We start from the raw sequence: 26896 nt of genomic DNA on the forward strand, positions 1-26896 counted from the left end.
TCTTTGGAAATGATTTGATAACATATTTATTATGTTTTTCTGGGAACAAATTCCGCAACACTTTTAATCAAATGATTACTCTGAAATTATTTTAAAAGCATAAATTAAACCGGTCTTTTCTGGCCGTGAAATTGGGGATGTCACAGTTGGTATCAGAGCATTAGTTTAAGCGAACTAAGAAATTGTAGGATTTCTAGACTTAAACTCAGAATGCTAAGCGATGATTGTGAGTTGAGTGTGTGTATTATATTTTAGGTAGTACACCTAAATTGACACGAGCACTAGTTTATTTTAGGAAGGATGCCTAAAATGTTTTATGTGCTAAATATTTTATGTTATAGCTATAAGGATGCCTTATATGCTATTATTTGTTCGGATCTATGGTCTGTTGTCGACCGGATCTGGAAACCTTATGTGTTTAGGATTCTAAGCGTATGATTACGATATTAGAACTAACATGTAAACGTTTCGAAGTGATAAGGAGATTTATACGTTTATCTTAAATAAAGCTTTCCTATCTTAAATTCTCGCCTGGTACATCGAACGTCTGCTTGGGTGTACAAAACGTTATGGTGAAGACTCGTAGAGAATTGAGTAGATGGAGGAAATGAAAAGCTTATGATAGTGAATGATACCTATCAGAAGATATCGTAAGAGTGGTATCTTGTCTTTAGAATATGTTTGATAAAATAATGAAACGTTTAAAGGAGTATGGTACGTCTGATGTACACCTTCGATTGGCAGGATGATGGAACGATTGGTGTAATTCTTGAAGTTGTCCCATCATTTGGAATTTCCATCACCAACCAAGTTGAAGTAGAATTGATGACTGAAGATACGCATGGAAGAAGTCCTAGTAGAGTCTAGGAAAATTTTATGATTAATTGGACACATTCGTATGTGTTAAATTTTTTTGTGATTTTAGGACTTGGGGACTGCGAGACAGTACTTGGGACGAGTATGAGTAGGTGTGAATAGTAGTGTAGATCTATACTACTGGAAGCACAGGACTCACACTTGGATCAGGGAAAGTCACAAGGTTACCAAGGAACTCATAATTGATTCCGTCTTATTCTAGTCTGTCGTTACCATCGTTTCGGTAATGACTAAGAAGATGATTGTTATTCCGACCCTAGTGGTCATATCGAATTGAGTCCAATTACGATGAGTTTGTTATGTGGTTCAGAGAACCAAGTTTGATGTAGCAGTTGACTTAAGCCGAATTGAAGTAAAGGCTAATCAAAGCGATCAATAGAAGTATCGCGTTCGTTGTTAAAGAAGTTGGGTTAGGTTGCGTTCTGACCCAAAGGGGTAAAGTGATAGCGTATGCATTGAGGCAATTGAAGGAGCATGAAAAGAACTACCCCACTCATGATCTGGAGTTGGCAGTGGTAGTATTCGCCTTAAAGATAGGGAGGGACTATCTTTATGATACTAAATGCAAACTTTTCGCTGATTATAAGAGTCTTCAATATCTCTTTAATCAGAAGAAATTGAACATGAGGCAACGGCGCTGGCTGGAGTTACTCAAGGACTACGACTGTGAGATACTTTACCACCCTGGTAAAGCAAATGTCGTTGCTAATGCTCTCAGTCGGAAGGTGAATCTTGAAAGGAAGAGGCCAAGAGCGTTGAGAATTGAAGTTGTCTCTACAATTGTGGAAAGTATAAAGAAAGCTTAAGAGGAAGCTTTAGAGAAAAAAAATGACCGAAAGGAGGAACGTTTGGGAAAAACATTGGTGTTTGATACAAACGGTCAAATACTGAAGGTATTCAAAGGTAGGATTTGGGTACCTAGGATGGGAGGAGTAAGAGATCTTCTGATGGAAGAAGCTCACAAGACCATGTACTCGATTCATCCCGGCAGTATAAGAATGTATAGGGACCTAAAACCCTATTACTGATGGCCAACGATGAAGCTCGATGTTTTTAAGTATGTGGCCGAGTGTGTAACATGTGCTAGGGTTAAGGCACAACATCAGAAACCGTATGGGAGTTTAGAACCTTTGCCTGTACCCATGGGTAAATGGGAAGGTATCACTATGGATTTTGTGACTAAACTGCCCAGAACAAGGAACGGTCACGACATGATTTGGGTGGTCGTTGATCGCTTCACTAAGAGTGCGCATTTCATAGCAGCCAACGAGAAATGGTCTATGGATAAACTTGCGAATTCTTATGTGAAGGAAAGTGTGAGGCTTCACGATGTTTCGTTAATGATTGTATCCGATCGTGACAGCCGTTTTACCTCAAGATTTTGGAGGAGTCCATATGTGGAATTGGGTACCAAGTCGTGTTTGAATACAGCTTACCATCCACAAACCAATGGTAAGAACGAATGAACAATTCAAACATTGGAGGATACGCTGAGAGCATGTACCCTGGGATTGAGCCGGCAGGGTAGCAGCGCATCGCACACACATGATTTCCGCTTTGAGAACCCTGGGATTGTACTCTGACGTTTTACTATTTGATGTTATGGTTTTCGAGATTTTGATTTTTGACTTGATGTTTTGAAATGATAATAACGATGTTTTCCGTAAATTATTTTCATAAGTAATATAATTAGACAAAAAATTTTGGGTCTCGATTTTGGGATGTTATAAGTTGGTATCAGAGCCTTGATTTGAAGGATTCGGGCACACCTTCGGGGGTGTCTGGACTCAAATCGAGGGCTTGTAGGATCTTTGTAAGAAAAAAATGGTTTTCTAAAAATTTTAAAATAAGGAGTTTGGGAAAAGAACAAAGTATGTGATGCGTGCGACCGGCCAAGCTCAAGTATGTTTTCCCCAAGATACCCATACATGATATGTTATGTTATATGATATGATTATGAGATTTTCATGCTAGACTAGGGCTAAGGATCTCGGGAGGATGCTTTGTATGCCTGTTATGTGATTATGAGAACTACATGCTAGATTAGGGCTAAGGTTATAGGAAGGATGCCTTATATGCCTGTTGTATGAGTTATTTGAGCTATATGTTAGGGCTGGTTGGTCAGCAGTATGATAGCCTGATTAGGTTATGCTTGATAATGGTTACTAAATGCAAGAATGCTGCTTGCTTTGTGCTTATAGGGGTTCCCACTAGCTTTAACTAACTAGTAAGCGAATATGCAATAGTATTCGCAAGCTAGTTAGAGAAAGATGGTAGGGACTCCTTGTGCAACTGATGGCGGAGAGTAGATCGAAGAGTGCCCTAGGACAAGCCTAGTATGAGAATAGTTTGGAAATCGGTATTAGTAAAAGGGACTTGGTGAAGTCGAAGCAATCTTGGAGGAAAGTACGGATAGATGTGGAAGGTAGTATGGGTCCGTACTACTGGAAGCAGAGGATCTGTACTCGAATCAAGGAAGGATAAGATAGAACCAGGAAACTTGGAGAGTGTGTGAGACCTCTCGAGAGTATGTATGACCCTGACGTTTATGTGTTTATTTCAGAATGGTGGTTACGCGTCATGGAGCAGGAGGTTTAGGGTCTGGATCAGGATCAGGATCAGGCTCGGGTGCGGGATCCGAGCAGGTTGATGATGGGCTATGCGATTTCCTCGCATCTAAGATCACGAGAGGTATCCTTGAGTCGACCCCGGTCATTTTCAGGTCGATCAAGGAGGGGATTGTTGAGTTGATGGAGGATCGCCTCCGGAAATTCAGGAGTGACTCGGTGTTCAGCCGGTCAGGGATGCGCACGCTATCCTTCAAGGACTTCAGGGGGAGTGGTGCGCCAGACTTTCATGGGACGAAGGACCCATTGCTGCCAGGAGATGGATCGCAGACATCGAGTCTGCGCAGTTGAAGAGCTTCTGCCCGGAGAGGTCGAAGGTTCGCTTTGTTGCGGGTTGTTTGAGAGACAGAGCTATAAATTAGTGGGAGTCGGTTGGTGACTCACGGGGAGCCCCAACCATCGAGGCGATGACTTGGTCGGACTTTGTGACCAGGTTCAGAGCTGAGTTTGCGCCAGCTGTGGAGCTTCAGCAGCTGGCCAGGGAGTTTCTTGATATGAGACAGACTACGGAGAGAGTGGCGGAGATCACTGCCAAGTTTAGGGAAGGGGCTTTGTTGGTACCTCGGTATGCGGGGGATGAGGAGATGTGGAAGACCCGCTATCTTGATATGTTGAGAGTTGATATTCGGGAGCATGTCAGCTACTCAGCCTGCCCGACCCTGGAGTCTATGATTGGCAGGGCGAGGGAGATGGAGATTGATTTAGAGCACCTCAGGAAGAGGAAGGCAGAGACGGAGCTGGTTACTGGGGTTTCGGGGAAGAAACCCAAGGGATCCGACGCTAGGCCGAAGGGCCAGCTAGGCCAGAGCCGCTGCAGGAAATGCGGCAGGCCGCATGAGGGAGCTTGTAGAGCGGGATCATCGGGCTGCTACAAGTGTGGCAAGACGGGGCACTTTGGTAGGGATTGTACTGCCCCTGCCCCCACTTTTCAGAAATCAGACCTGATTTGCTTTCATTGCAATCAGAGGGGCCATAAAAAGGCCAACTGCCCAAGGTTGACAACAGCCGCAACAGCGCCGGTGGTAGCGCCAACTCCAGCGACTACTCGGGTTACGGATGGCCGGAAGGTCAAGTCAGAGGCTCCAGTGGTGAGGAGTCGAGCTTTCCAGTTGACAGCCGAGGAGGCACGCGCCACACCCGATGTGGTGACGGGTATGATTTCTTCTCCCTAACTATTATTATACGTCGCTTATGATATTGATGTGCCATGTTATATGTTTTTTTTTAGGATCGTTCCATGTGAACGGTATCCTGGTTCGGGTGTTGTTTGATTCGGGTGCTACCGGATCATTTGTCTCTCTTGCGCTTAGCAAGAGGTTCCCTGAGTCTTCGGGCATGTTGGATTGCCCTCTAGAGGTCGAGATTGCGGACGACCGATCAGTGCGAGCATCAGAGGTTTTCAAGGATTGTGTTTTGAGGTTGTTCAAGAAGCGCTACTTGGTAGACTTGGTTCCCATACCATTTCGGGGGAACAAGGTTATTCTAGGTATGGATTGGTTAAGCCCCAATGGGGTAGTGATCGACTGCGCGCAACAGTTAGTCCGGGTCAGGACCCCAAGTGGGGGAGAGCTGGTGATTCAGGGCGAGAGGCCACAGCGTGGACCAGCTTTATGTTCAGCAGCGAGAGCTAGGCGCTATCTCCAACAGGGGTGCGCAGGGTATGTCGCCTATGTCTTGGATACCCGAGAGGCGGGTAAGGCAACAGTGAGTGATGTACCGGTGGTACAAGAGTATGCAGATGTATTTCCAGAGAAGCCGCCTGGGATACCTCCGGAGAGGCAGGTAGAGTTCAGGATCGACCTAGTCCCTGGTGCGGCTCCGATAGCCAAGGCACTGTATCGGTTGGCTCCTCCTGAGATGCAGGAGTTGTCTACACAGCTGCAGGAGCTGTTAGACAAGGGATTCATCAGACCGAGCAGTTCACCCTGGGGAGCCCCGATTCTATTTGTGAATAAGAAGGACGGATCGCATCGGATGTGTATAGATTACCGGGAGCTGAATAAGGTAACGGTGAAGAACCGTTACCCACTCCCGAGGATTAATGATCTCTTTGACCAGCTTTAGGGAGCATCGTGGTTCTCCAAGATTGATCTGCGTTCAGGTTATCATCAGATGAGGGTCAGAGAGGAGGATGTACTAGAAGACGGCTTTTCGGACATGATATGGTCACTATGAGTTCGTGGTGATGCCTTTCGGGCTCACCAATGCTCCTGCCGTGTTCATGGATCTCATGAACTGCGTGTATAGACCGATGTTGGATAGGTCTGTGATAGTTTTTATTGATGACATCTTGGTTTATTCCAAGACGCAGGAGCAACATGAGGGGCACTTGCGAGAGGTGTTGGAGACTCTGATAAGGGAGAGCTTGTATGCCAAGTTCTCCAAGTGTGAGTTCTGGTTAAGCGAGGTGCAGTTTCTAGGGCATCTTGTCAACCAGAACGGGATTTTGGTCGACCCGGCCAAAGTGGAGGTCGTGATTGTTGGATTAATGTCTAAGTCCATAACTATATTTGGTATGTACTTGACCCGACCCGGCATGGTCCATTTGGGTTGCACTTCACCGGCACAATTTATATGGATAGTCTTTTGAGAATAGTATATTTATGATTATATTAATATATTATAAGTTCTAATATATGAATATGGAATCATATTATTTAATTAGTATTGATCAAGAATTAATTTAGAATTAATTAAGTGATCAAAAAGAACTAATTAAATATGGACTCTTATATATATGGAATGGGCCAAGTTCATTTAGGTTGGGCTAAGCTTTCATGGATGGTCCATGGAGCTTTTAACCCATGGATCCTATGTAAATGAAAGGTCATGGGTATTAGGGTTTACATGGATGTAACCCTAATCCTCCATAATATATAAAGGGGGTCCTTGGCTCACAAAATTGGAACAAGGGTGTGAAAATAAGAGTGGGCCGATTTTAGTGTGCATACATATTCTCTCAAGTTCTTCCAAGGTGTTTTGGTGATTTGTGATTCCATTTGAGGCTTCCACACTATTGAGGCTAAGCTCTTAAAGCTTGAAGACATCAAGCTACATCAAAAGGTATGTCATCTAACTAGAACTTTGTAGTATAGGTGCTTCATAATATGCTAGTTAGGATGAAACCTTGGAATAGTTAATATTTGCATGTATAATAGAGAAAACATAGATCCAAGGTTTATAGGGTTGCATGTACACCATAGGAGTGTTAGAATGCTCAAAACCCAACAGTGGTATCAGAGCCATGGGTTGTTTTCTGTTATATTGATGCAAATGTTTTATTTTCAAGTTGAAAAAAAAGGAAAAAAAAAACATGACGTTTGTCAAATTTTAAGATAATTACTTGTTTTGTGAAAAACGAATTATTTGTAAAATTTGAATCATTTGTTATATGAGTTGAATTAGGTCAAATTTAGTAAAAGATAAAATGATATGATTATTTTATTAGTTTTAAAAGTTTGATCTAAATGTTTTAAGGAGTTATAAATTTTGTCATAAAATTTTGGAGCTAAAAAGTTTTTTTTAAAGTTGTGATCTTAAGGGTTTTTGAAACTTCCATAAGTTATGGATATGAAAGTTTTTTTTTAAAATAAAAAAAATTTTGATTCAAAGTTTTTATGAAGTTACAAAATTTGGTGTTAATGTTTTAAAGAATTCCATAACTTGTTCTTAAGTTGTGGAATATGGAAAGTTTCATCATAAAACACCATTAATTCCATAAGTTATGGAATCCAAAGGTTTTCAAGAATTACAAAACTTGCCCTCAAGTTTTGGAAATTGAGAAAAGTTTTTTATGAAAAAAAGAATTGAATTCTAAAACTCTTGGGTTCATAACTTAAACAATTAATTAAATGGTTTTAATTTTGAGTTTAATAATTGGAATTATGATGTTTTGTTGAATAGTTCAAATTAACTCTTATGGACTTTATTAATAGTTAATTAAAGCGTTTAATTAAAAGAGTATTATTAATCCATAAATATATGGTTTGAGTTTAATTAAATTAAAAGTCTAGTTTAATTAATAGATTAAACCACCAAGTATTTTAAATGTCTAAAATACACCCTTATACTATTATAATATTAAAAGCTTAATATATTATATGTATAAGAGCAAGTCGTCTTACCATTAGTAGGCCTCATTCACGAAGCCGGTCTATAAGGGGGGTATAAGGTTACTGCCTATAAAATGGCAGTTTAACGGGTGTCCACTCTCACTCACCGCTTCCTTGACCGGTGGAGGGTCGTTAGCCGAACAAGTAGGACAAGGACTATAATTCTCCCTTCATTAAAAGTATTAATGATAAATACTAAGTAACTAAACCTTTTATTAATTCCCAATCTTAGTTACTTAGGAAAATGTGAATAAGGTGCTAATCCATGAAATTACACTTTGCACTTTGTTTAAACCGTTAGTGGAGCGTGTGTGGTTAACCGGCACACTAACCTGGATTTAACAAAGTAGGCAAAGGGTAACTTAATATTTATCATAGTATCAGTGGAGCTCGTGTGGTTAACCGGCACATCGATTGAGGGGTAAATATTAAGGGTACCAAGTATATTTGCATGGTTACTTCACACCTTGTTTTGTGATCCCCGGCATCCCAGTCACAAAACCTGAAGGGCACACTCGAGATTGAAACATGCCATTGAAAAGTTCAATGAATCTCAAAAGATCTACGAGTTTCAAATCCAAGTAAAAAAACCTAATTAAATTATTTCGTTTTTCATGGTGGAAATTGGTAAATCGTCATTTACCTACCTTCAACTATTTTATAACTCGGATTACGGCATCCCTCTTCCAGTTATGAATAGGTTGTTGGATCCTAGCCTTAATATTTCATATTGGGTGTTATATTAAGGACTTTAAATCAACTATCTTGAATATCTCCCAAAAGATGTCGAGTTCAGACATCTATGATCTTCCCAAATCTCTTGGAACTTTACTTCCTCCACCTCCTCCAATTATTCTCCCTAACCCACAAGTTCAAGGTCACTCAAGCCCTAATGGCAAGCAAGGTCTATGTGTGATCACATCTTAGAGATGAAGTCACATATTGACAAGCCGGGAGAGTTGGGTTTCAAAGTCTTGAGAAAGTTGGATGTTCAATCACTTTCTAAGTCACATAGTGAGTTCCTTTGGGACTACTATGATACAGACTATGACATGAACCTTAATGATCATATATATTTGCTTGGTGTTGCTGAATCAACAATGATTTGCAACGATAGTGAAGCAAATTTTATTAGAAGATCAACTTCCCAAAAACTTTATGGACAGTGACAATGGTGACACTGGAAATCCAGAAAAAGCATTCTCTTCCCAATGGAAAGGGATTGGCCATAGTCAACCCGGTTGACCAAATGGTAAAGAGAAAGGCTAAGTCTGAGATAGTCCCATTACCAAAGGGTCCATATGTTTATTTTGCCAACGGAAGGGGCGTTGATTGCAAAGCTGCCAAAGTTACCTAAGGATGTTAAAGTCAATAAGTTTGACTCTACATCAGGTAGAGCCCATTATCTAACTCTGTTAAGTTCTATTCTGAGATCCTCATTACATGATGTGACTGGGTCACATGTTGATGTTTTAAGAATCAAAGAATAGAGAGAAATCTTAAAGGAAGTATATGCTGATTCTGATCGCGAAGGTGGATTTCGATCGCATCAAAATTTTGAGCAGTTGCTTAAGAAGTTATGATATATTGCTAAGGAATAGATAACAACAATTTTCCATGTGCATTGTAAGGATAAGTTTTTCCGTAAAGTTTTAAAATAAAAGAAAATTGTTTAATTTTATTTATTTGAAGTATCCTTACAATGACATTTGTGGAAAATTGTTGCTTATATGATTCCACTGACAACAATATTGGAAAATGGATTTGATTCTTTCATTTGTGGTAGTGTCTAAATTTACCAAATCAGGAAAGTTCCTCATCACCCAAGTTTCAATTGGACCGAAACTTGGAATCATCCAAGTTGAATAGTATGATGAATGAGAACTTTCAAGCATTGGAAAATCAAGACTAATTACTTGTTCACATGGATGTGTGAGTCAAGTGAAGGACTAAAGGGATCGAGTACACATTCTTGTGCACTGGTCATGTCCACCACAAAGCTCGTTAAGACTATTTGATTTACTAAAGTTTAGTAAATATGGTTATAGTTACAAGTTTAAGTATAATTCTGAAACATTGGAAAAGTCTCAATGTATGGCAGAACGAATGGGAAGAATCAAATTAGGCAGAAAGATAAAAGTTTCTCAAATCTGAAAAGATGGGAGAGTACTTTAGTATCATGTTTGTGATCATCTTAATGATTTAGAAATCATATCACAATTAGTCCTCTAAAGGTCATCTTAGTGCATTCTTATGACTAAGAAGAGGAGTCATGAATTGTTGAAATGGTTAGATCAGGAAGATGAGTCATACTTCGTTCCAAAACAATTCTTAGAGTCATACTCCAAGATTGTAACTTGAGTGACATATCTTAAAGAAAGGTTTAAAAGACTTGTCAAATGTAAGAGTAAAAGTGTCCTACTCTTGTACATTTGAAGTTGGTAAGTTGTGATGTTTTGGATTAAACAAAGACCAACTAAGGCCAATTGTGTGAAGTGTTTGTCTTGATAAAGAATCCGAACTATCCCTTGAATATTTGACAAGAGAGTCTTATATGTCAAGAGGACAGTGGGAGTCTTAAAGGTCTTGAAAGTCTCAAGAACTAATCAAGAGTAAAACCTGAGGTTCTTCACTAGCACACGACTTGAGGTTTATAACCTATCGTGTTGACATACTTCTATTTCTGTGCCCGTTCCAGTTAAAGTTGGTTTTGCATATGAGTTCTTAGAGTTCTCAATTGGTTGCATAACAACTTGCAAGCAATGGCAGGCTCTAGTACTGCCAGGTGGCAAGAAATTAAGATTTAGTTCAGTCCCTATGAGTTTGGATTTGTCACTAACCTTGTCTTGTGATTATGGTTTTGACAGATTCACATGGATAAGAACACATACACCATAAAATCTATGGGTCATAAGGTTTCTCTCCGATTCATGAAAATGATGGTGAGGAAACACTTCCACCAAGTAGATTTGAAGCAGATGGCAAAAGGTCTAAACAATTGAGACTATGATTACGGCATCCCTTTTCATAGTTCTGAAATTGTTTAGACACACATGCATGCTATCTAAGGAAAGGTGTATGATTTTGATAAACTTTTATCAAAGCATCTCGTATCAGAAATCTGAACTTTGGTAAGAAAGTCAATAAAGTATTGATTTCTAGAAGTCCAGCTGATTTCTGAGTACATGTCAAAGCTAGTGGGAGCATAAGTGTTATGCTAATAATCATCATGTTAGTGGGAGCATGATAATTATTGTTAGTGTTGCAAGTTAGCAATGTTAATGTCTAAGTCCATAACTATATTTGGTATGTACTTGACCCGACCCGGCATGGTCCATTTGGGTTGCACTTCACCGGCACAATTTATATGGATAGTCTTTTGAGAATAGTATATTTATGATTTATATTAATATATTATAAGTTCTAATATATTAATATGGAAACATATTATTTAATTAGTATTGATCAAGAATTAATTTAGAATTAATTAAGTGATCAAAAAGAACTAATTAAATATGGACTCTTATATATATGGAATGGGCCAAGTTCATTTAGGTTGGGCTAAGCTTTCATGGATGGTTCATGGAGCTTTTAACCCATGGATCCTATGTAAATGAAAGGTCATGGGTATTAGGGTTTACATGGATGTAACCCTAATCCTCCATAATATATAAAGGGGTCCTTGGCTCACAAAATTGGCACAAGTGTGTGAAAATAAGAGTGGGCCGATTTTAGTGTGCATACATATTCTCTCAAGTTCTTCCAAGGTGTTTTGGTGATTTGTGATTCCATTTGAGGCTTCCACACTATTGGGGCTAAGCTCTTAAAGCTTGAAGACATCAAGCTACATCAAAAGGTATGTCATCTGACTAGAACTTTGTAGTATAGGTGCTTCATAATATGCTAGTTAGGATGAAACCTTGGAATGGTTAATATTTGCATGTATAATAGAGAAAACATAGATCCAAGGTTTATAGGGTTGCATGTACACCATAGGAGTGTTATAATGGTCAAAACCCAACAGTGATGAGGTGGGAGGTTCCGAGGTCTACATCTGAGATTCAGAGCTTCCTGGGATTGGCAGGTTATTATCGGAGATTCATTTAGGACTTCTCCAAGATAGTCGTGCCTTTGACCCAGTTGACAAAGAAAGCAGTGGTCATTCGCTGGGGGCCTGAGCAGCAGGCCACATTCGAGACACTAAGACAGCGATTGTGCGAGGCGCCAATCTTAGCCCTGCCGGAGGTCGTGGATGATTTTGTGGTGTATTGCGATGCGTCCATCTCGGGTTTGGTCGCGGTATTGATGCAGAGGGGGCATGTTATTGCCTACGCTTCGAGGCAGCTGAAGCCTCATGAGGTGAACCATCCGACACATGATTTGGAGTTGGGGGCAGTTGTTTTCACCCTCAAGATTTGGTGTCATTACCTCTATAGGTTCCGCTGTACTAATTACACGGACCATAAGAGTTTGAGGTACCTCATGGATCAGCCAAATCTGAATATGAGATAGCGTCGATGGTTAGATGTGGTGAAGGATTACGATTGTGAGATCCTCTACCACCCGGGGAAGGCCAATGTCGTGGACGATGCGCTTAGCCGCAAGATAGAGCCGATCAGAGATATTTGTTTGAGGATGAGGGTGGTGAACCCGCTGTTGGAGCGGATTCGAGAGGCCCAGCAGGAGGCTATGAAGGAGGAACATCGTAAGAGTGAGCGTATTATGGGTCAGGTTTCCTCCTGCGATTATGATAGCATGAGCTATATTGAGCAGCCAGTAGCTATCCTTGACAAGAAGCCGAAGGATCTGAGGAACAAGAGGGTGGAGCTGGTGAAAGTGCAATGGCAGCACCGCAAGGTCTCGGAATGGACCTGGGAGCCAGAGGACGAGATGAGGGAGCACTGCCCCGAGCTTTTTCCGGATTTAGCAGCAGACTTCGAGGACGAAGTCTAAAATAAGTGGGGGGGAGATTTGTAACACCCGGTTCCTGGTACGTATTTAAATCCTAGTAGTTTCATGTTTTTCTCTGGGACTCGGCGAGTTAGAGGCCCAACTCGTCGAGTAGACTCGACCTTGCGCGGGAACTTTAGTGATCTACTCGACGAGTCGGGAGACCGACTCGACTAGTAGAAGCTGTCTGGATGAAACCCTAATATTTATGGTTTGCACCCTATTTAAACGTCTTATTCTACCTCAAACCAGCCTCCATCGTCCCTCTCACTTCCAGAAGACCCTAACTTGAAACCCTAGCCATTTATTGAGTGTTCTTGAGCTTTGTGGTGCCTTTTGTGTGTATTTGAAGTTGGTGAAGGAGAAGGAAGCTTGGGAGATCAAGGGAGAGCAAGTAGATCCAGAAGTCTTGACACATTTCCTGCTTATTTGAGGTATAAAGCTGATACCTTGGCTATTCATTACTTAGATCTTGATTTGGGGCTATTTTCAACCTTTTTTCAAGCTTTAGTGAAGCTATGCTTGGATTTGGGTGTATATTTGGAGTTGCACTTCAGATCTGGAACCATTGAGGGTTCCCATGGCATAAAGGTGCCAAATTTATGGCCATGGGAGACCCATGCACCATATAAACCTCTTTTTATGGCTTTTGAGCCAAAACCCCCATGCATGGACGTCAAGATTGGAACTTTACGTATAAAATGGACCCTAGGAGGTCAGATCTATGGTTTTGATGCATTAAGACCCATTATAATCGACTGAATAGTTTTGGACAAAGAGGGACTCGGCGAGTCGCTTGGGTGACTCGGCGAGTCGGGTCGCGTTTTCCCCCAAATGTTTTCTGGAAATGGTCTTTGGTTGAGTGGAAGGAACACTCATCCTGTTAGGGGTTTGTGATGGACTTGAAGATCAAAGGACTCGACGAGTTCTAGAAATGTAAGTCCCCAATCCGCTTATGTATCAATCAGATCCGTTTGATGGTGCAGAATCCCAATCAAACAGATGATGCAAGATCAAAATAGAAGAGAAGGAGAAGAAGAATAAGTGAATATATGATGTATTCAATGAATAGAATGATGCTCCATACACATAGTTCACACACACTAGCTCTTCTCTCTAGTTTCTCTCTCTAGAACACCTTGGGTTTCACACACTTGAGCTCCTTGGCCCTTAACTCTCATGCACCCCTCACCCTATATATAGGATCACTAGCCGTACACCCATGTACGACCGTACACAGGAGTACGACTGCACACAAATACACAAAAACTATATAAAAATATATTTTCCTAGAAAAGCAAAGTATAAACCAATATTTTAGCCCCAACAATCTCCCCCTTGTTTATAGCTTTATTTTCTAACTGACCCAACAAACTCCCCTTAAAAAGTAGCTGGCTTTTCTTGTTAATCTTCATTGGGAGCTTGGCTTCAACATTAATCTTCAAATTCTTCACAACTTCAAGATGAACATGATGAATCTTCAATAAATGACTTCATTTTGAGCAGTTGGGCTTTTCTTCAAAATTTGACTCTGAACGCACATTGGGTGAGGAGGCTTCTTTATAAGATTCTTGAAAGATAGCGCTTTCAACTTGAGAATCTTCAGAGAGAACAGAGAACGAAACTTCTGGATCACTTCAGCAGGTTCATAGATAGCAACATACTGATTGAGGAGGCTTCAATACAATCTGTCACATAATCTTCAAGAACAGCTTGACCTTGCTTCTGGGGTTGAAGGATTGAATGTTGAAAGAGTAATCTTCATTTCTTGCTCCTTCAAATGAGAATTCTTCGATGATCACAGATGAAGTCTTGGCTCGGAAATTTTTGATTCAGTCTCCATGAGTCTCATCTACATCTGAATTCACTTTTCAAGACAAAACAAAACTAAAAGAAAACTTAGCACACAATATTTTTGGATTTTTCATATTTTCTGAAAAAATAAAACAGAAACAAATTTTTTTTTGGATTTTTCATATTTTCTGAAAAAATAAACAGAAACAAAAATATTTTTGGATTTTTTATTTTCTGAACAAAAAATAAAACAGAAATAACACTATTTTTGGATTTTTAATTTTTCTGATTTTTGTTTGATTTTTGAATTTTTTTAATTCTCCCCCTAAATTTGTGCATAGAGGAAAACTATGAACAAATTTAAAAAAAAAACAAAAATATTTGGGATCAAAGTTGTCAAGCAATCCAATATCGTTTATCAGCACACGCCTGTATGTCTAGATCTGGTCAATCACCGGTATTGTGGTCCACTTAAACACAAAGGATGTTGACAAATTGGACAAATTATAAGTGACAAGTCATTGTGATATATATTCCTAAATGGACATTTAGCTGACGACGACCAAGGATATTGTTGTCCACTTAAATTAAGCAGCAAGATCTACAGACAACCTATTAAATGGTTCAATTTTAGATGTACTAGAACGTGTTTCCCACTTCCCGATATACCCCGGTAATCAAGAACTTCCAAAGAACTCCTTAATTTAGGTGAGTATTCAATCATTAAGAAAGAAGTCAGATATAGAAGTGCATATGTTGTATCCCAGGTCGAATGTCTTCCAATCACACAGAGGGAGCAACATATGACTAACATAGATAGAGGGATTGAGAGGTAGAATGTTGCATATGCTGTTTCCCAGGTCGGATCTGCCGATCACGCAGAGGGGATAGCATATGGCTAACAGATAGAAAGAATTTCATAGATAACGAGGTGCGTAGAATTAGAGTTGCATATGTTGCAATCCAGGTCGGATATCTTCCAATCACGCAAAGGAAAAACATATGACTGACAGATAGAAAGCAAGAAAATAATTTCCTACAGACCTACTTTATCAGAACCCCCCAGTTGCCCTATCAATACCGGAATTAAGGACATGAGTCCATACATCAAGGAAATGTTGAGCCACAGTTCTAGATAATTAACTTTTAGTGTATCTCGCAGGTTCCCATGTTTATCTCACTGGTCAATCTACCCGAGCGTCGTATGGTCAGTCCAAATGAAACTATCTAAGTTCATATTAGTCAAGTCCTTTCAAGGTCAATCAATGTCTAGTCCTTTTGAATCCTTTGTGCCTACCAGCACATTGAATACAGAGTCTAGACAATTCGGCTTTAGTGTATTACACGCATCATAAATTGCCCTATAGCACTATACTTCATATCACTTCCCACAACAACCTACTAAAGAAAGACATATAAGGAAATTAAAGAAAATTGTCTTTGAAATGAATCAATGTAGGATAAACCCAGGAGTATCGAGAAGAAAACTCAAACCGTAAGTCACCGATTGAATTTGCATCCAGAAGGTCTGAGAACAACACGCATAATCTCAAAACAGATCCGAAAATTCTTCATGTCATTAAGCACTAACCCCATGAGTGATCCCTTCCTTTCTTCCTTTACCGCAAAGGACACATACTCTTAAACAATGTTCTGAGTGTTGTACAGTTGAGAGATTCCTCCTATCATGTGCCTGGAACAGCTACTATCAACAAACCGAAGTCTGATGATATGCCTCCATAGCTGCTCCGACACAGAGCGGGATCAGTTGGTCTTTGGAACCGAGTCCATTTTGAAACTGGGTTGACCTTTGTCATTCTTGCACGGTACTCTCTCCCATGACATATCCTGTTCATCACAAACAGAAGATGAAGAAATATTAGAGTCATTGGGTGATTTGGGAGATTGAACCTTTGGTACCCATCTGTAGTTGGGTTTCACCCATTTCTTTTTCGCTCCGATGGGTGCCTCGGTACTTAATTTTGAACTTGAAGCCGATCGCTGATATGACTTTGATCTGACTGATCTTGATTTCGCTGGAGCATCTCTTGGATTGGACTTCTTGGCCGACATACCCTTCTTGTTGTTGGGAGTTGGATTCTTGGCCTTGGGAGTTGAACTCTTGCCCTTCGTGGCATTCCAGTCGCCATTGTCTGAATGTATGTAACACCCGTAAAATTCAAGCCAATTTAAAACTTTTTAAACAATTCAAAACCCATTAGTCATTACAAAATGTTTTCAAAATAGTTTAATATCAGAGTAACCCAGAAGCAAAGTCATAACAAGTGAGGAGTTGTACGATCACACCTTTGCCTTGCCACGATTCCCTAATGTACCTGAAACAATAAACTGAAACTGTAAGCCCGAAAGCTTAGTGAGTTACCTCCAAAATACCGATACACATACAGTCCACATAACCATGTCAGCAATAACATAACAAACTGAACAGCATGTAATGGGTCCACAACTTTACAGACTGGATTACCCCTGGGCCCATAGTGTGAGTCTGGATTGCCTACCGGGCCCACAGCTCACATCGGGATTGCCATCGAGCCCATAGTACGAGTCTCCCTCAGCTTGTATCCGGAATGCTCCACCTACTAGATTTCCACTGGGCCCAAAGTGTGAGTCTGGATTGCCTTCCGGGCCCACAACTCACATCTGAATTGCCATCGAGCCCACAGTACGAGTCTCCCTTAGCCCGTATCTGGAATGCTCCCGGGTTTGTTGGTTACCGCACGGAGCAGTATCACCTCAACCCATCCCACATAACATATCAACATATAACATCACTACTGAGCATGCAGATATTCATATAACAACACAGGTAGTCCTAAAGATCTACCTAACTGGCATAACCACTAGCATGCAACACTAATTCATACTCAACATAACCACTGCTAGGATAACATATCCAATGGGCCGGCCTTGGTGCCTTAGACCCCTTAGTATAGTGAGGATAACTCACCTGGCATTGCTAAAGTCCCGCAGATAAAACTACAGCTGCTGGTTGACAGATTCTCGAACTGTCAACATCAAACAATACCCAATTAATAATTTGGTTCCAAGCCCAAGGTCCAACTTACACTACAAAAGCCCAAAAGTAAAATAATGGGCCAAAGCCCAACAAAATTGGGCCCAGACCTCTACATGGTCTTTCCTTAAGGCCCATTCGATTATTCTAATCCAATTCCCATGGCCCATTATCATATAGTCATAAAGGCTCAATTATGGCCTAATTTTCCAAATTGGGCCCAAGTCCTCACATGGGCCTTATCCTAAAGACCATCTACTTATTTTGGTCCATTAACTTGTTCTTGGACAACCCATCAATAGTCCAATCACCAAAGCCCACTAGGAAGGCCCAATTCAAGGCCCGAGTGAGATTAGGGCTTTCACATGAAATGATGATTAGGGTTAAGTGTTTCTTACTTAACCCATTAAGAACTTAATCCATTAAGGACTTAATCTATTAAGTCCATTATTGCCTTAAGCTAGTTTTCCAATGATTATTAATTATTATTTTAGGTTTAATAATTAATTCTCGTGTGTGTCTCAAACGATTCCCACAATTAGGGTTTTATGCCCTTAGGGTTTTCCAAACCCTAATTAGGGTTTACCAACCCAATACTAGCCCATTAGTCCATTGGTTGAGCTTCTAGGTCACTTTGGGCCTTATTGGGCCCATTAGGGTTTTATTAGGTCCATTGGGGTCTCCTTGGGCCCACTAGGGTTTCTTTTGGCCCATTAGGGTTTAGTAGTCCCTTGTCCAAACATCCAAATGAGTCACAACCAAACAAGGCACACCGCCACCCGACACGGCGGCCGGTGGCTGCAGGAGGCGGCAGCCACCACCTCATAGTGGTGGTTAGGGTTTCTTTTCACTATTCAATTTCTAATTACAGTTTACAACGCAAAATCCAAAAAGGAACATACACCAAGATAAGCTAAACACACATACACAGCCACCTGGTGGTGGCCGGCGGTGGTAGATGGAGTGAGATGGCGGCTAACGGTGGTATTGACAGAAACAGCCACCATGGCCGACTGTCATGGTGGTTTTTCGTCACCCCTCTTTCGACAGAAATCACAACAACAACCGTATCTCCTTACGAGCCACGAACACATCCATCATCTCTCGGTGGCATGTGGCAGGCGGTAACCGGAGGACACTGAACGAGGCAGCCGCCCGGAGCGGTGGTCTTCCTCGGCTACGCACGACGCGAAACATCATCAAACACAGCCACCCTCGCGGTGGCTCATGATAGTCGGAGGGAAAAGGCAATGACAGCCTCTTTCGTTGGTGGTACAAGCGGTGGCGACGGACGACAGCGTCCAGGTCTTCGACGGCTGCGGCGCAGTGGTTTTGTCGTCAGTAGCGCAGCAGCGGCTGGAAGAGCTCTCACGAGCAAACGGCGGCAGCGGCGGATGATCTCGGTTGGGTGGAGGCTGAGGCTCCAATATAGCGGCTGGAGAAAGAGAAGGAGAAGAAGGCGGCCATCCTAGTCGCTTGAGGCCGCTCATTGATCGGAATTAGGTTTGAGGGGTGGCGGCTGCATAGGAGTTATGTTTTAGGGTTAGGGTTTGAGGGGTTAACGCTATATACCCGCCTCATATGGAACATCTTCCCATATTGACACAACCGGCCCCTCCTCCTCCTATTCCTTTCAAAATGAGTCCTAATTTTACCCTTTTAGCCCTCAGCATTGACATTCTTTACAATTCAGGTTCAATATTTACTAATTTCACCCCTGCTTCCATAATTATTCTAAAATTCGATCCCTAATTTACCAAACAACCCTTTTCTTCAAAAATCCTTTGCATAATAAATCCCGAAATTACATTTTAACCCCCGGAGATTCAAATCTTGTCATTTGGCTCCTCGAAACCAGCAACCCACTAATTATTATTCGATCTTGGGCTAAAATAGTATAAAATAATCATAATAATTACTTCCCGAGATTCCTGATTTATTATTTAATTACTCCATTTGAACGGGATGTTACAACTCTCCCCCACTTAAATTTGATTTTGTCCTCGAAATCGTTTCTTATCATTCCTTACACGCCAACAACTTAAACTACTCGACTACAACCCCGAGCAAAACTCTAGCCCTTCCAAGGAAACCATATGCAACCCTCGCAGGGTTCTAAAACCTGGAAAAATAAACGAATCCCTTACAATATGATCACATTTACTCAATCCGAAATCTGGAGTCTCGAGATGGTCTGGCTTCCTGACAGACTGCCCACGCTGGATCATTGTCAAATGCATTGCACTTAACTCCCAACTAGTTACTCAACTTCTGATAACCTGAGGGTCCCACTAGAAAATAGAATCACAAATCCCACACTGCTAACTAAGATCCTTTAATTCCTGAACCACATACATATAATAATCGACTCATAAGCACAAATACTCATACCTGGCCCAATCAGCCTCAGACTGGAATACCAGGCATGCCTACGACGGGTCCAGTCATCCTCAGGATGGAATACCATCGTATCCTGCACATGTTTGGCCCAGTCAACCCTCGGGTTGGAATACCAAACACGTTAGGTCCCATCAATCGTAGGGTCCGGTCATCCTTACGATGGAATGCCCTATATTGGTATACCACTATATACATAACTCGGGTCTAACCCATAACTTGAAATCCAAGGACCTATCCTTGCATCTCATCCAAAATCCTATGTTTCATCACCACCGAGTAACACTTATCTGAAATACCGAGTTCCGGCCCGGTCGCGGAGCTAAAGGACTCCCACATAATTGCCTCACACGACTTCCGAACGAAATCCTTCCATGGAACTAGTTGCCACTAGTTATCATGCCACTGCGACTCTAACAACCTCCTGATCCAACCGATCGGATCCATGCGTCAAATCCTGACGTCATCAAATCCAAGGCTAAAAGTGATTGCTACCTAACCGACGGTAGACTTATATCACAAACGGCCTTAAGCAATTCCTTGCTTCCTTGATCTCTTAACTGTAGTGGCGTTCCTACAGTCTTATCGCTGGCTTAACCAGGTCTAATCCCTCTAGGGAAACCCATAAACCCATCCGTGGATTTCCATATCCTCACTGCTACACCCGAAATGGTGGTTACTATTGTCCCTTCCGCGTCCTAACAACGCGCTCATGCTATCTACCAACCTAGTGAATGTTGCGGCTACACCCACAAACTTACATCACTCTAGCACTATCTTCTTCTAGTGAATACTATGGCTACCCCCGCAGTCTTACAACACTTGCCATACTACCTGATCGCTAGTGAATGCAACGGCTACCCCCGCAGTCTTACAACACTTTCCATACCGGTCGACACACACTCGACCTAACACACATCTGAACTTAATTCATGGCTAGAATCCCAACCTGATTTCCCAAATCCTGGTATCAAGCACCGAGAAGACGCGGTTCACATGCTGGGGAGTTTTACCGAATTCCCAACTCACACAACACTCAAACCAAGCAGCCACTAGGGTTGTCTTCCTTCCTGAAAACGATGCGAAACTTATCCCAGTTTCAAAATCGATATTGCTTCTACATTCCGGGGCGATTCTCCCCCACTTAGATTCAACTAAGTCTTCACAGTACTTGAAAATTTGAAAATTTTCCAATCCTTCTCACTTTCCAACGATCGATCTGATGACAACCAGACCTTTCGAACTAGGACTCCTTTACTAGCCAACCCCATATGATCGCACGATTCTAATAACTAGATGAACACTTTCTGAATCCCAGGGAGACCAACAGTCCCTAATGCTCAAATGATCCCACCCCCAAATCTTGAAGTCCAAAGATAGATGACCCAACTAATGTCTCAACAACGAGCTGTTTCCCTTGGCGCTTTCCTCCGCCAATCAATAACGGTTACTAAAACCACTGAACCCTGACAATGCTGAATAACCATCCTGTGGGACCCTGTCCGTTGACCTCCCACATAATACCCTTCTTCCCAAAGTGCTCCAACAAATCTCCTACTCTCGGCTCTAGAAATCATTTCATTCAAGGTTCGCACCCTGACTCACTCACCAGCTCAATCGTCCATAGCTAAACTGCAGTAGCTGAAACAACCTTTGTCCTAAACCGGTCTACAAACTACTCCCAAAACATAGTATTCAATTCCAAAAGTGCAATATATCACACAATCAATCCTTACCGTCGGATGCAACAGATCCAAGGCGAATCAGATCTCACAAGATACTTATGCCACCTCGACTCACCCGCGCTCACCAGCGCTGAACTACTATCGCCAATCCTGGCGACCAACTGACCCCGAGCCGGAATACAACCTGATCCTGGATCACAAGCCTGCTCAATCCTTCGAGCTCGTAAACTGAAAGGGAACAATCCTTGCCCTGGAAAATGACATTCCAATCCTATCTATTAACCATTCTACCTTCAGCTGCATGACTCTAGCTGAACATAATCATTACTCCTTTCGGAGTCCCCACAACTCACCTTCCAGCCTCAAGCAAAACCCCCCGAAACCTCAAATCTAGAAACTCATGTGTTAGACTCTCCCGCTCAACCCGCAGAATGCATCGAGTACGGGACATCTCCCTGATCCCCAGTAACTGCAGCTCTCTGCTTATCAGGATACGTCCTAGTAATAAATCCTGGTACTAGTAGGGCTGTGCATGGGTCGGTTTGGGTCGGTTTTAGACCCAAACCCAACCCAACCCGTAAATGGTCGGTTTCTGGTTTTCAGAACCCAATGGGATCGGTTTCTGGTCGGTTCGGTTTCTCGGGTTCTAAGATCGGTTTGGGCGGTTTTTCGGTTTCTTGGGTTCAACCCATGCACTCAATAGTTTCTACATTTACCTGAGACCTTTGCATCTATATAGAAAAAAAAATGCAATCAACATCAACAGTTTCTGGAATTACCAAAAAATTTTGTTTTTAGATCATACACGAAAAAAAAATTTCTGAATTTCAGTATCAAAAATCATAAGCAAACAGCCAATAACATCATAATTCATAAGCAAACAACAAAAATATTTCAATAACAATAATCTATATCGTAGGTTCATTCCACTCTAAAATCACTAAATCAGCTACTGTTAAAATCAAACAACAACCATAATTTGCTGAATATTGATGTCTCACTTTCTCTAGATGAACTATGAAGGTTATAATCAAATATTCAAACTCTAGATGAACCATGAAGTTTAATCAATGTTATAATCCTTAAGAGAAATTATAAAACGATCTTGAGAAGTGAGAAGCGAGAACGGAGTGTCGAAGGCGGCGGTTTGGAAGAGTGGTGTCGATGGTTTGGGAATGGGGTTGTTGGAGTCGGAACTCGTCGGAGCAGCGGAGCTCCTGCTGCTGCTGGTTGCGTCTTCGATTTCGATCGGGGAAGGGGAGACGAGAAAATACGAATGACGATAATGAGAATGGAAGACAGAAGTGGGAAACTGAGACCCCGATTTCGATTTAGTGATTTAGGGTTGTTATATTTTCTTTCCTTTTTTAATATATATATATATATATATATATATATATATATATATATATATATATATATATATATATGGGTCGGTTTCTTGGGTCGGTTTGTCGGTTTTAGGTATGGGTCGGTTTCTCGGGTTGGAGGGGTCGGTTTCTGGGTAAAACCGAAACCGAACCCGATTTTTCGGTTTTTAAAAAATCTAAACCCTAACCGTCGATTTTGCTTCGGTTTCGGTTTTAATCGGTTTCTCAGTTTCTTGGTTTGGGTTTGCTCACCCCTAGGTACTAAAGAGCTCGACCAGCTCCTCCCCTTGCCGTCGTTACAGCTGCCGCGGCAACCGTCTCGGCAATGGCTATATAGCGCTCGTCGAATTACTCAACCATGGCGGTCTTGATAGCCCCAAACATCCCCGGAAACTGTTCCCTGAAAACCCCGATCACCTCCTCCCGGATGATCTCACTAACACGGTCCTCTAACAATGCTGGCCTATCCTGGCTGCCAGCTCCCGATCCTAACCTGGATCCGGTCTCATGACGTCTCGTAACCTCCATTCTGGTACGACACCAGAAAGGTCTCTGATAATCCATATAATTATAGGGGACCAAATCCCTACCCAACCCTAGGGATTGTGACTTACTTGACACGCGTATGGGTCCTGTGCTTTCAGTAGTACGGGCCCATACTACCTTCCACACCTACCCATATTTGTATCAAGTATCACCACAACACCTTAACTGTATACATAACCTGGCGAGCGCTCAATCCTCACTCCTAGAGGAAGGCTAACTGTCTCACAACTGACCTACCGTCTCACACAATCCATCCATCCATTAAACTTCCACCAACCCTGCAGCACTAGTGTATGCTAGTCGTATATAACGCTGGACCCTACCGACTTTCGAATCAAACAAGAACATAACATAAGGCCAAATCAAACATTCTCAGGCTATAAGATCTTAATTATGTATAACCATGATGCATACACTAAGCAACTACATTAATGATGTCAATCTCATATAAAGGAAACCCTAGGCTAGCAGGCATCATGTAATCAGGCAATTCTATCATGCAATTACTGAAGATCCCTAGCCTATTACTAACATGTTGTTCTAACATATCACATAATCAAATAACTTGTATGGTATTTTGGGGTCTACTTACTGGCTCCGGCTGATCGTACACCCTGCATCCTCCTTTACTTATTTTGAAAACCTTTTTGGAAATCATTTTGAAAACATTTCTGAAATCATCTTGAAAACTTTTTCCTTAGTTTGAGATTGGATTCACCGAAGTGTTCCTCCAATTCACTCAAACCAAGGCTCTGATACCAACTTGTAACACCCGTAAAATTCAAGCCAATTTAAAACTTTTTAAACAATTCAAAACCCATTAGTCATTACAAAATGTTTTCAAAATAGTTTAATATCAGAGTATCCCAGAAGCAAAGTCATAACAAGTGAGGAGCTGTACGATCACGCCTTTGCCTTGCCATGATTCCCTGATGTACCTGAAACAATAAACTGAAACTGTAAGCCCGAAAGCTTAGTGAGTTACCCCCAAAATACCAATACACATACAGTCCACATAACCATGTCAGCAATAACATAACAAAAACAGCATGTAATGGGTACACAGCTTTACAGATTGGATTACCCCTGGGCCCACAGTGTGAGTTTGGATTGCCTACCGGGCCCACAGCTCACATATGGATTGCGATTGATCCCACAGTACGAGTCTCCCTCAGCTCGTATCCGGAATGCTCCACCTACTAGATTTCCACTGGGCCCACAGTGTGAGTCTGGATTGCCTTTCGGGCCCACAACTTACATCTGGATTGCCATCGAGCCCATAGTATGAGTCTCCCTTAGCCCGTATCTGGAATGCTCCCGGGTTTTTTGGTTACCGCACGGAGCAGTATCACCTCAACCCATCCCACATAACATATCAACATATAACATAACTACCAAGCATGCATATATTCATAGAACAACACACGTAGTCCTAAAGATCTACCTAACTGGAATAACCACTAGCATGCAACACTAATTCATACTCAACATAACCACTGCTAGGATAACATATCCAATGGGTCGGCCTTGGTGCCTTAGACCCCTTAGTATAGTGAGGATAACTCACTTGGCATTGCTGAAGTCCCGCAGATAAAACTCCAGCTGTTGGTTGACAGATTCCCGACTGTCAACATCAAACAATACACAATTAATAATTGGGTTCCAAGCCCAAGGTCCAACTCACACTACAAAAGCCCAAAAGTAAAATAATGGGCCAAAGCCCAACATATGGCCCAATTTTACAAATTGGGCCCAGACCTCTACATGGTCTTTCCTTAAGGCCCATTCGATTATTCTAATCCAATTCCCATGGCCCATTATCATATAGTCATAAAGGCTCAATTATGGCCCAATTTTCCAAATTGGGCCCAAGTCCTCACATGGGCCTTATCCTAAAGACCATCTACTTATTTTGGTCCATTAACTTGTTCTTGGACAACTCATCAATAGTCCAATCACCAAAGCCCACTAGGAAGGCCCAATTCAAGGCCCGAGTGAGATTAGGGCTTTCACATGAAATGATTATTAGGGTTAAGTGTTTTTTACTTAACCCATTAAGGACTTAATCCATTAAGTCCATTATTGCCTTAAGCTCATTTGCCAATGATTATTAATTATTATTTTAGGTTTAATAATTAGTTGTCGTGTGTGTCTCAAACGATTCCCACAATTAGGGTTTTATGCCCTTAGGGTTTTCCAAACCCTAATTAGGGTTTACCAACCCAATACTAGCCCATTAGTCCATTGGTTGAGCTTCTAGGTCACTTTGGGCCTTATTGGGCCCATTAGGGTTTTATTAGGTCCATTGGGATCTCCTTGGGCCCACTAGGGTTTCTTTTGGCCCATTAGGGTTTAGTAGTCCCTTGTCCAAACATCCAAACGAGTCACAACCAAACAAGGCACACCGCCACCCGACACAGCGGCCGGTGGCGGCAGGAGGCAGCAGCCACCACCTCACGGTGGTGGTTAGGGTTTCTTTTCACTATTCAATTTCTAATTATAGTTTACAACGCAAAATCCAAAAATGAACATACACCAAGCTAAGCTAAACACACACACACAGCCACCTGGTGGTGGCCGGCAGTGGTAGATGGCGTGAAATGGCGGCTAACGGCGGTATTGACAGCCACAGCCACCATGGCCGACTGCCATGGTGGTTTTTTGTTACCCCTCTTTCGACAGAAATCACAACAACATCCGTATCTCCTTACGAGCCACGAACACATCCATCATCTCTCGGTGGCATGTGGCAGGCGGTAACCGGAGGACACGAAACGAGGCAGCCGCCCGGAGCGGTGGTCTTCCTCGGCTACGCACGAAGCAAAACATCATCCAAACACAGCCATCCTCGCGGTGGCTCATGATAGTCTGAGGGAAAAAGCAATGACAGCCTCCTTCGTTGGTGGTACAAGCGGTAGCGACGGACGACAGCGTCCAGGTCTTCGACGGCTGCGGCGCAGCGGTTTTGTCGTGAGTAGCGCAGCAGCGGCTGGAAGAGCTCTCACGAGTAAACGGCGATAGCGGCGGATGATCTCGGCTGGGCGGAGGCTGAGGCTCTAATATAGCGGCTGGAGAAAGAGAAGGAGAAGAAGGTGTCCATCCTAGTCGCTTGAGGCCGCTCATTGATCGGAATTAGGTGGAGTCGGGTGACAACGGCGCCGGAGATCGGAGAAGAGAGGGTGGCGGCTGCATATGAGTTATGTTTTAGGGTTAGGGTTTGAGGGGTTAACGCTATATACCCGCCTCAAATGGAACATCTTCCCATATTGACACAACCGGCCCCTCCTCCTCCTATTCCTTTCAAAATGAGTCCTAATTTTACCTTTTTAGCCCTCAGCATTAACATTCTTTACAATTCAGGTTCAATATTTACTAATTTCACCCCTGCTTCCATAATTATTCTCAAATTCGATCCCTAATTTACCAAACAACCCTTGTCTTCAAAAATCCTTAACATAATAAATCCCGAAATTACATTTTAACCCCCGGAGATTCAAATCTTGTC

Source organism: Lactuca virosa, chromosome 5 (genome assembly GCF_052849685.1).
Source record: "Lactuca virosa cultivar CGN04683 chromosome 5, Lactuca_virosa_CGN04683_v6, whole genome shotgun sequence".
NCBI classification, from domain to species: Eukaryota; Viridiplantae; Streptophyta; class Magnoliopsida; order Asterales; family Asteraceae; genus Lactuca; species Lactuca virosa.